Below are 12,028 nucleotides of genomic sequence, written 5' to 3'. Positions count from 1 at the left end.
ATGAAAAAATAATAGAAACTAAAACGAAAATAATAATAGAAGCATAATATAGTTAAAATTCATAATTACCCATTTGCTATATTGTTTAAATCCCATCCGCTTAAGTTTGTTGCTTCCACCAAAGCTTTCCTCCATCTTTGCACCTTTTCTTTGTCATCCCCAAAATTTTCTTCATGTTTGGTAAGTGCTTATGCGAAACTCCCTGTTTGTTTCCTTACTTTGGATGGATCCACATTGTAGAAGATAGGGAAAACTATCTGTCCTATCTTGTTCTTGCATTCAATGATCTCTACAAGTTCATCCAAGCACCATGAGGAAGAAGCATAGTTTTTAGAGGAAACGATAACAGAAAATCTTGATTCCTTAATTGCCGTCAGGAGTGCTGTTGAAATCGATTTTCCTCTCTCAATTTTTTCGTCATCTTTGAAGGTGTCGATTCCTTTTTGTTGTATGGCTGCATGGAGATGGTCGACAAAGTTCTTGCGTGTGTCTTCGCCTCTAAAACTTAAGAACACATCATATTTCCGTTGAGGTATGGAAGAAGAAGAAGAAGCCATTGAAGCTTACAAAATTACTGAGAGCCGGAGATCTGGAGATTAGTAATGATATTTCAGAAAGCTATTCTATATCCTAGCAGATGGCTGAGCTTGATGTCCAGGTAACTTCCTACTTTGCTTTGGAGAATGAGTTTACATATGGGGAAGATGGTGGTGACTTGCCAAGAAACTTCATAGTAGGAAGAAAAAGTGATGATCTCTTTCTAAGAGAAAGTGAGAAGTAGAGAGGAAGCTCCAAAGGTGTGAAACAAATAAACGACGACCACCACCTAGTCAGAAGGTATATAATCTCTTATTCCTTTTGTTTTGATGGGGTTTGAGGGGATGGATTTAATTTATTGAATATGAGATGAGTAACTTACATTTAAGGTATAGCATGTACCCACTTCTGATGTCACCCTGCTGAATGTGGGTCTTACTTAATAGGAGTGAATGATTCTTAGTTTCATTGTGTTTTGGGGCCAACCATAATCGCCACAGGCCAAGTGAAGCAAGCATGAGCCTTGGTAAATATGTAGGTCTGTTGGATTTGGTGGAAGCATATTATCGGAACCATCCACCGCCTCTAGAACATGCAAACTCAGTCAGGCCGTGACGTAGAAATCCTCCGAAACTAATATTAAAGAACCACGTGTCCTAATTAAAGATAAGAAATCTTGTCCATATACAACGTGGAATAAATCTAAGGCAACCGTCAGATATCACTGCCAACTGTCATGGTGACCAAAACATTTCTCATTATTTTAACCGCGGTGGAATTTGGAAATGTAGCCTGTTGTTTTTCTTTTTTGAACCTAACCATGGTTTAAAAACTGGACAATGGTTAAAGACCCCACTCCTCCAGCAGTTTGTATACAAACCAGAGCAAGACGGTTCGTTGCTGTAACATCTAGAGACAACATATCAAGATGATGATCAGGGAGCAAAATCATATGAATCCGATGGTCCATTCGAAGAATTATTCTTCCCAGTGAGGAAAGGACACAAGGGTTTGCCGCCCCTTTACTCTTAAACGATCATCAATGAATCCGTTGAACGCTCTGAGGGCCCCCTATTACAATTAAGTATTAGGTTTAGACTCACACATTTTATTCTGAGGGGTTTTGATTGTCTATGGTCAAAAGAAACATGACCAAACTTGTACCACTTTTCATGCTTTGAAATTTATGGCACGTGTAGTTGCAAAACCACCTTGATATTGATGTTGTTACGAAAACAAACTGAGGTTATGATAAAATATCTGACTTTGGATGTCAGTTTCGAAATCTAGTTGAGAAAGTGAAGGTGCTTTGATAAGTAAATGCGTTCAAGAATTAATTATTGTAAGAAAATGTGGTTACTCTTCCTTATTTTGAAATTTATGGCTCCATTTTGATAAGTGAATGAATTTGATTTAAAGGAATTTGTAACTCTTGCTTGATTATAGGAGAGATACATCTGAACTCTCTCTATATACATCTCAACTATTGAATCAAAAGATTTTCTTCACAAATTCTGAATTTATTTTTTTAAGCTCTGTCCTGTTTTGGTAAAAGGTATCTAACATCTTGTTAGAGGGTGGTCCTTGTGGAAGAAAGTAACATTTACGAATGAATTATTGTTGGGGAAGAAGGTCATAGCATATGGGGACATTTGGTTATTTTTGATGATGTAACTTAGACTTGAAGGGTTTATTTATTTATTATTATAAATAAGAATTTTTCAATAGTCAATGCCTTTATTTCTTCCTCACACTTTGGCTGTTTTTACCCTCTAAGGTCTCTTATTCCTTTGTTTCTCTTTCTATATTGTGTTTTGGGAGCAATAGTTTTAATTTCCTTGAACATGATGAGGAACTTCAATTTCAGTGGAGTATCATGCAAGACTGGGTGATTATTAATTTCAGAGTGGTTTGTGGTCCAACTTGCAATTACTAGAGGCCAAGTGCACCAGGCATGATCTTTGTGAATATGTAGGTTTGCTGGATTTGGCAAAACCGTATTAGGGTCCTAGCCCTCTCCAGGCTTCGTAGGCGAGAGTCTCGTACATTGTGTTTGCCCTTTTTATTGGTCCATGGTCAAAAGAAACATGACCAAAGCTCATGCTTTGAAATTAGGAACTTGTAGTTGCAGAAATACCTTGAAATTAATGGTGTTATTTATTTATCAAAGGATAAAAATGAGAATATATTAATATTATGAATAAATGTGGAGCCACTAAAAAAAAATACCACTTTGAATGTTGGTTGAGAAAGTGAAAGTTCTAGGAATTAATTGCCAGGAAAAAATAAAGAAAGTGTTGTAGAATGCATGCTTGTACATGAAGTTCATTCTTTTTCTTTTTTGTTTCTTCTTTTATCTTTTTTTTATTTATCATTATGATATGAAATTAAACAAAGTTCCTTCTTATTTGTGCTCAGTTTTCAAGCGACAGAGTTTAAACAAACAGTATTAGTTCACATGCAAAAGTCTTACATAAGCAAGCATGACAAGATCAAATCCTATGCTGAAACAATAAATGTGACCAACAAAAAAAAAAGCTAGATTTTCATACAAACAAAACACATTTTCATCACAATTGAAATTCTTAATTACATTAGAAAACAAAAATGAAATTGACAACGTACAGAAATATCTCTAAAAGGATCCTTCGCTGTTTCACAAACATAGAACCGTCTTCTTGGATTTCTGCTAAAATGGAGCCTTGGGGCAATGGCTCTCCTCAGGACCCCTAATTAACATAGCCTATATAGATGAACAACAAACAGAAAAAGCCAAAGAATGAGCAAAAACCAATATTTGCACTCACTTGTGTGTGACACACCTTGCTCCGAGGTCTCAACTTACTCCTCCATAATTAGATGGACACCCAATTTCTTGACCTTCGGATTTTCTTTTAAGTTGTAGAAGTCTACTTTAGCCCGAATGTAAGAGGCATCATGAGGAATATTGGGAAGGCCAATGGGTCTTTGTCTGAGCAAATCTTTAATTGGTCGATGGACTTTCTTTATCAACGTCGTAATATTTGGTTTTGTGAATGAAAATGACGTCATCTGACCCAATATCTTTTACATCAATTCTGGTCTCATAAAACTCGATCCCGGACTCACCAATGACACGGAGTTTAAAGGACATCTGCCCGTACAATCCACGGAAGGATCCATCGAAAACAAGACAAAAGACAATTCCTTTAACGTTATTGTAAGAAGGTGGATGATGTACCCGGAAATACAGATTTGAAGATCCTTTACCCTTACACTTATGGTTAAACCATTGCGGAATCTCACTTCCTGGAACAATTATTATACCCATTTCCTGTTCCATTCCATGCATATATAAAGATCGTCAACCTGATTTTTCACACACATATATATATATATATATAAAGAAAGAGACAGAGGAGGGATGGATGAACCTGAAGTTGACTTTGTGATAATAGATTTTGCATGTTGTAGCAGTGAGTGAATCTGAATATCCGATCGTCTGGACGGCCTACACTTGGTGGAAACCAATATTGTTCCAATGATTTGCAACCAGTTGCATCAACACACCTTACAGATGACGGAAGTGACGTCAACTTTCGGAGGCTTGTGCAATGTCTCAAACCAAGTTTGCTGAGCTTTGTGAGTTTAATGATGCTTGCTGGTATGCTTGTGAAATTGTTTTCACTTAGATCTAAATCAATTAAATTGCACAAACAGCCTAGCAAATCCAGTTGCAAATAAGTAGAATTAGCAACATTTGTTCTCTTTCCCAGCTGAAATGATTTTGTCATCCATGAACTTCCTCCATCATCGTCATCATCATCATCATCCAGTTGCAAAGAATAACTGAGATCGAGCTAAGTAAGCTTACTCAAGTGTACAATGGATGATGGTACCTGGTTTATAAGAAGAGTTCCACCCATCCAAAGCATGCCTAAATCCTTCATTCCAGAAAAAATGTTGTTTGGAATACTTTTAAGCTTATGGTTGCCCGTTAGTTCTAAACTTTTAAGCCCAGTAAGATGTTCCATTGATGAGGGTAAATCTTTTATTGCAGTGTAGCCTAAACGAAGCTCCTCCAAACTATCCATACCTTCCTGAACCTCTGGAAACTTCTCAAGTTTTGAGCATTCAAAGAGATCAAAATATTTCAATTTTTTCAACTTGATGCTTCTTGGGAGACGACTTAGTTTTTTTATATCCAAAGAGATTCAACCTAACAAGCCTCTCATGAACTCCACTGCAAAGGTGAACCTCAACAAGATTTTCACAACATAGAAGATTTAATTCCTCAAGAAGTGGGAAATTGGACAGATCAGGAAATTTTTTCAAATATGGGGAGCCGCTGAAATTGAGATGTTTTAACATCCCTATAAACTGTTAAGCAAATAAGCAATGCAAGAAATAAATCAGTTTAATACAACCAACAATACAATTCATATGTAAATAAACTGTCATCATACCTTGATGTCCATTGGAATTTGTTGGATTTGGCTACCAGGAAGGTGAAGTTGAACAAGATTTTCTGGATGGAAATAGGATGGCAAAAATCTTTCCGGGTAATCTTCCCAACGAAGATAACATAATTCATTTGGAAGATATGTAAGGTGTCCACGAGGCCGTATGCCACTGAGATTGAGCAGTTTAAGTCTCTTCATCTTCACAAAGACATCAACATTTACATGTAACTCTTCTGGTGGATGGTGATGAGGTATGTTTAGCATGATGCCTTTAATTTTTTCTGTCCCCTGATAACCAAGAACATAGTGTAAGTTACCACAGTATGTTCGAGCAAAGCACACCCTATCTTTTTTTAATTATACAAGTTTTGGAGGAAAGCAAAACCTGATTAGAATTATATTGGAGCTGCTTATATGAAGAAAAAAGAAAAGGATTAATTTAAAGCAAAGCCTCTCTTTTTTGAACTACTTGCACTTGGAAAGAAACTCATAAGTAGGTGAACAAACCTTATTTTCTTTGAGTACTTTATAGATGTCTTTATGAGAGTACAACCTACTGTGTCCGCCTGGATTATCAGGTGATTCTTGACGAACAATTTCGCAGCCCATTTCTTGTATCAAATCACGCATCCACAACCTATTGTTGTCTGAGATAGTTATCAAGGACCGTTCCCTTAGAACTTCAATCCGTGGGGGAAACCCACTACTGCCCAATATACTGTTTACTTCATCTTCATGATACCCATTAAAGAAACAAGCGACAGCAAGGAACAGATCCTTCTATGTATCCTCAAGGCCTTCAAAACTTATCTTGAGAACTTCATTAATTTTTTTATTTGGAATTTTTTTCAATCTCTCCAGTTCCTTTTCCCAGTATTCTATGCTTCTTTTAAGTAAAAGAGAACCCAAAACTTGAAGAGCTAATGGAAGCTCATGAGCACAATCAATTACACTCTGTGAGAGTTTAAAATAATTCACTTCAGGATCCTTCTTCTTGAAGGCATGCCAACTAAAGAGTTGACTAGCTTCATTGTAATTCAACAGCTCAACCATGTAGATTTCAAGAATTTCACGTTGTTCCAACACACGTTTATCTCTAATTGTTATGATGATCTCACTTCCAAGACCAAACCAGTCATTTTTCCCGACTAAACTTTCTAATTGCTCCAAACTATTCGCATCGTCAATAACTACAAGAACTTTCTTGTGTTGAAGTCTTTCCTTTATCACATTGATCCCATGTTGAACATTCCATATCTTTAAATCTTCTTCCATTAGGATTTCCTTCAACAGTTTTTGTTGGAGATGTGTTAGATCATTTTTTTCTGACTCTTCTCTAACATTTGTTAGGAAACAATGACTTTCAAATTTATCAAATTTTCGGTTGAAAACAGCTTTAGCAATTGTTGTTTTTCCTATTCCGCCAGCTCCACAAATCCCTACAATGCGCACATCATTCGAAACATTGTCTAGCAAAGTGATCACTTCGTTTACACGATAATCTATCCCCATTGGGTATTCGGCAACATGTAATGGTATATGCTTCCCCAAATTTTCCATAATCACTAGAGCAATTTTTTGAATAAACTGCGCCTCATGCCCATCAAGTATGACACACGGTAAAAAAATAAAAAATAAAAAATAAAAAATAAAGTGTGTGGGTTTGATTGTATTAATAAGAGATAAATATTGAAGTTACTATAATGAATATTTCTGTCAATTATAACTAATACTCCTATATGAGACAATAATAATAAACAACTGAACTCATAAATCAAATCAAATTGATAGAAATAGATCGAATAATACATGTTAAAAATGTTGGTAACTATATGATAGTGCATATTGTGGCCGAGGAACTTCTGCACATATATATAATCAATGGTTGAACAATACATCCATGCATATTCAGTTGAAGATTCATATAGGCCTAAAAGAAGGAAAAAAGTACAAAAATTCATAGCCATAACTACTCAATCTATAATCAAAATGAACTTTAATCAACAAAATCGTTAATATAACTAGAGGTGTTAGCAAATAGTAGAAAATAAAAAATAGAGCTGAATACTGATAGCAGATGTAGTAATACTCTGTGTTTGTAATTAATTACCCATTTGCAGTATTGTTTGAATCCCATCCGCTTAAGCTGGCTGCCTCAACCAAAGCTGCCCTCCACCTTTGCACCTTTTCCTTGTCGTCCCCAAAAGTTTCCTCATGTTTGGAAAATGCTTCTGCAAAACTTCCCTTTTGTTTCCGTATGTCTGAGGGATCCACTTGGTAGAAGACCGGCAAAACTGTTTGTCCCACTGTGTTTTTACATTCAATGATCTCCACCAGATCATCTAAGCACCATGAGGAGGATGTGTAGTTTTTCGAGAAAACGATGACAGAAATTCTGGATTCCTTAATAGCCTTGAGGAGTTCAGGAGAAATCGATTTTCCTCTCTTAAGTTTCTCATCATCTTTGAAAGTGTAAATTCCCCTGTTTCAGAGCCATATAGAGATGGTCCACAAAGTTCTTGCGAGTATTTTCACCTCTGAAACTTAAGAAGACATCATAATTCCATCGAGGCGAAGAAGAAGGAGGAGGAGGAGAAGAAGAAGCCATTAGCACTTGGAGATTTTTTTGTGCAAAATGACTCGAAGCAATTTTGGTACTTAAATTTAAAATCTCTCTCCTCTTTATTATATGGCTGTTGATGTCTATGTGTAATATCCAAGCAATTTCCTTGCAATAGTTTATTAGTGGGTGGTTGAAGGTTCTTGTCATTGTTATCTTTTTCATTGCAATAGTTTTGTTTTAAATTTGGTATGCCCTCTGTCAAATAAAGTAATCAAACAATATTTTTTTACCTCGTTGTGTTTGTTGATCCAAGATTACCTACTACAGAGTAATGTGATTTCAAAGCATTTAGGGTAGAAAATGCGACAATATTGTGATTGAAAATATGTCTTTCTTTTTTTTAACTAAAAAAAAAAAATGTCCTTCTTTGGTGTAAAGATGGACCGATATGCCTTCCTTATTTGCCTTTTTCTTTTTCGTATATGTTATTCTACATAACTTTCCTTGAAATGTTCATTGCTATATTTTAATTAAGAGTGGACAACCCTATTATAACTGCATAGAAAGAAGACTAAACACATTAACTAGTGAAAACCATGATCATGCTTTAAATCTGTTTATTTCCTGCATAATAGATTTGTGAAAAATCATTGCAGTTAAAGTTTTGAATAATCATGGTAGGTCAGCTATGACATTATTGATTGAGTTATGATATGTTGTCAGAATAAGAACGAGTACGAAAAGGTTTTTTTTTTGGTGGATCCCACCACATAATGATTCGAATTCTGACTATAATTATTATTTTAACACTCAACTTGCTCCTCCATTACTAGATGGATACTGCATTTCTTGACGTCGAGTTTCACTTTTTTGTTGTTACTTTCCTTGATGGATTCTTGCTCATCGTAATATTTTGTTACATGAGTTTGTGAGATATAAATTTTATAATTGATTAATTTCGTTATCAAAACAAGTCCGATCGAGTTGTAATTTTTCGGTTCAAAATTTCAAAGATTGAAGATCGAATGCGGATTTGAAAAAGTTCAAGTGTTCATGGTTTACTACACTTCGGGATGATGAGAACAATACTTTAGGAAGGTATGTGAGTGAGTGATAACACTTAGGGAGTTTAGAAGGCTGAAGAAAACCAAAATATTCCATTCTGCCTAGTGGGAACCGGTAGGAGAATCCTTGAACCGGTTGCAAGCCTTAGTCCACAACAGGTTTGGTCACTGCCAATCTTGAACCGGTACCACAGTTGGGAATCGGTAACCAAAATATGTCAAAAAGGTTTCTAACTTTCTTGAACTGGTACCAAGTTTGGAACCGGTACCAAGTGTCCTGACAGCATTAGAACTTTCAGTTTCTTGTTCTAGTTGTTTCCTTTTTGATCCCAACTTTTTTCCAAGTCCTATACATGAAATTTTTCATATTTTCAGAGGGACGTGGACATTCTAAACTATATATAAACCTTGTCAGGCTTCTAGGTTTATTTATGACTTTAGGGAAAATCAATTCTATATTTTGAGAAAGTTTTTTAGAGAGAGAAAATTCAAAAAATCAAATTTGAAAGGGTTGGAGCATTCGAGGAGTGTTGTCTGATCTACCTGCTACTCTTCTACAAATATCAAGCACAAGCCTGAGGTTAAGTTGCTGTTTTACGGGGAGTCGCAAAGCCAGAGGATTGTCAGCAATTAGTGTTTGTTAGAACAATAGTTGATGTATTTCATAAACCGGGGTTTCCTCGCTAAAAATCCTGGTGCAATCTCTCTAAACTTAACTTGCTTTACTTTTCATTATTTATATTTATGATTGTGAATGTTTAATTGATCATACAATTTAATCAATCATAAATTGAGCAAGTTGATCTAAAAATCAGATCTAGGTCATTAAAGGAGTTAATTACAATTAAAATCAACTAACTATTTCTGCACCCCGCGTAACTCTAGTTTCACAATTTGGTATCAGAGCGGGATACTCGATATACAGAGTAGATCATATTTGTTGATTTATTGTTGATTTTTGCATCATGTCTGAAATTTCATCTTTTGTTGATGTGTTGCCTTTAACTCCTGTTATTGATTCTGTCACAAGCATGCAAATTGAGTGGTCCAAGTTTAAAAAGGATTTTGAAAACTTGTTAGAGAAACTGAATCTTGCGGAACTTGATAGAGATATTTATAAGTTAGAAGTTTTTGTCTCTAATAAGAATTTGTAAGAAATTAGCCATAAAAATTTGAATCTTTTTCATAAGATTGATTTTCTAGGAAAAGGAACTTAAGAAGGTAAATTTGTTTAATAAATTACTGGAACTTAAAATTGATAATTTAAGTAGTGAATTTGTTAAATCAAAACAGTCTTTTCAGAAAGTTGATATTGATACTTGCAAAATTGATAAGTTGAAAAGGGTAGTTGAAAATATTAGGAATAACAAAGAATTGACTTCAACTTCAAAGGATTTGTATTTTCAAAAATCTAAAGATGTTTTTGTGAAAGTTGAAACCAAACCTTGTGTTATTTCTAGTTCTACCAAACTTATTTCAACATGTCATTTTCGTGGTGAAAAACGGCATATCAAGTATAAGTGTCAGAAAAGAAAAATTGAACTAGGAAAGGAATTGAAAAATCTAGAGAGTTCAAATTTGAGGAAGAAGAGGATTAGGACTGTTGAGCCTTGTAGAACAATAGGGAAATTATTGCATAATGAATCTAAAATTGTTTGGGTAAAGAAAGAGAATTTTAAATGTCTTGCCATGCACACAGCACTTAGAACACTTGGTCCATGTGGTTGGTACTTTGATAGTTGTTGCTCTAGGCATATGACAAGGGATAAAACATTATTTATCACTTTTAAGGAATGCTCGGTTGGTACTGTTACTTTTGGTGATGGTAATGCTTCTACTGTAAGTTGTAAAGGTAATGTCAAATTTTTAGGAATTAGGGAGTTAAATAATGTTCTATATGTTAAAAGTTTAGCTGCTAATCTGTTGAGTATTAGTCAAATTTGTAATGAGGAGTTTCAAATCAATTTTACTCAACAAGGGTGTTTTGTAACTAATGAAAAAGGTAAATGCATCTTTAAAGGAACTAGAATTTCTAATAATTGTTATGTTGTGTTTTCAGATCCTTCACTAATGTGTTTTTCTGTATTTACTGATGAGGCTGTTTTATGGCATAAAAGACTTGGACATGTGAATTATAATGATTTAGTGAATTTGTCTAACAATGATCTTGTTTGAGGTTTGCCTAAATTGAAAATGCCTAAGAAGGAAAATATGTGGTCTGTGTCAATTAGGAAAATAAAGTAGTGTCACATAAGAGACTTATTCATAAAGTCACTTCTCGACCTTTAGAATTGATTCATATTGATTTGGTGGGTTGCATAACACCTGATAGCATTGGAGGAAAAAGATATATGCTTGTTATGGTTGATGATTTTTCTAGATTTACTTTTGTTGCATATTTGAAAGAAAAATCTGATACTTTTGTGAATTTCAGGTTTATTTGCGAACTTATTCAAAATGAGAAGGGATATTGAATTAATCGGATTAAAAGTAATAATGGAGGTGAATTCGAACCTAAGGAGTTTATTGAATATTGTGATAAGAATAACATTAAGTATGAATTTTCAGTACCTAAAACTTCACAACAGAATGTTGTAGTGGAAAGGAAAAATAAGACAATTGCAGGTATGACTCGTACTATGCTTCATGAGAATAAAATTGCAAGTCACTTTTAGGCTGAATCAGTATGTACTGCTTGTCATATCCTAAATAGAGTTTATCTTAGGCCTGAAACTAAAAAGTCTTCATACGAATTATGGTATGATAGAAAGCCCACTGTTAAATACTTTGGAGTCTTTGGAAGTAAATGTTATATCCTTAGAGATAGGGAACACTTGGGAAAATTTGACTCTAGAAGTGATGAAGGTGTGCTTTTGGGTCATTCACAAACAAGTCGGGCTTATAGGGTTTGTAATTTTAGAACCAAAGTGGTAATGGAGTCTATTAATGTGGGTTTTGATGATACAAAATCTAAGACAACCTCCTCTCAACTTGATGAAGATGAAACTAATTTTGAAATTGTGGGAGAAAAGAAAGAACCTACAATTCATGAGGAAGAAAAAGTTAAGAATTTAGGTGGAGAAAGTGAAGAGGTTGAAGAAGATGAAGATGAGGATGAGGAATTAGAGGTCACCTCTGATGAACCTATATAAATTCTTACACCATCTTTAGATATTCCCACATCTAGCAGTTTTAGAGTTCGATCAAGTCAACCAGTTGACAATATGATAGGTCTATGGGATCAGCATGGTAGTAGGAGTACAGTCTGTGATAGTGTATGACACTCATGCATTATAGATGACATAGGACACTCATGTCACATGGCTCAGTTTGAACCTAAGAATGTTGTGAAGCTCTTCAAAATTCTGATTGGCTTATAGCTATGCAAGAAGAATTGCTTCAATTTGTGAAGAATGATGTTT

At 34.9% G+C, this 12,028-nt stretch overlaps 2 pseudogenes; both read right to left on the bottom strand.

Annotated features, from left to right (window-relative positions):
• On the bottom strand, nt 1–557 carry LOC132314034 (disease resistance protein Roq1-like; annotated as a pseudogene).
• A 2,524-nt stretch (nt 558–3,081) lies between these two features.
• On the bottom strand, nt 3,082–7,614 carry LOC132314033 (disease resistance protein RUN1-like; annotated as a pseudogene).
• Between the last annotated feature and the right edge of the window lie 4,414 nt (nt 7,615–12,028).

The sequence above is a fragment of the Cornus florida genome, unplaced genomic scaffold (genome assembly GCF_030987335.1).
Source record: "Cornus florida cultivar Cherokee Brave unplaced genomic scaffold, ASM3098733v1 CherokeeBrave_3.0.0_Hap2_Chr06, whole genome shotgun sequence".
NCBI lineage: Eukaryota > Viridiplantae > Streptophyta > Magnoliopsida > Cornales > Cornaceae > Cornus > Cornus florida.
Note: the sequence above shows the minus strand (reverse complement) of the source record. Positions and strands in the feature narration are given on the sequence as shown.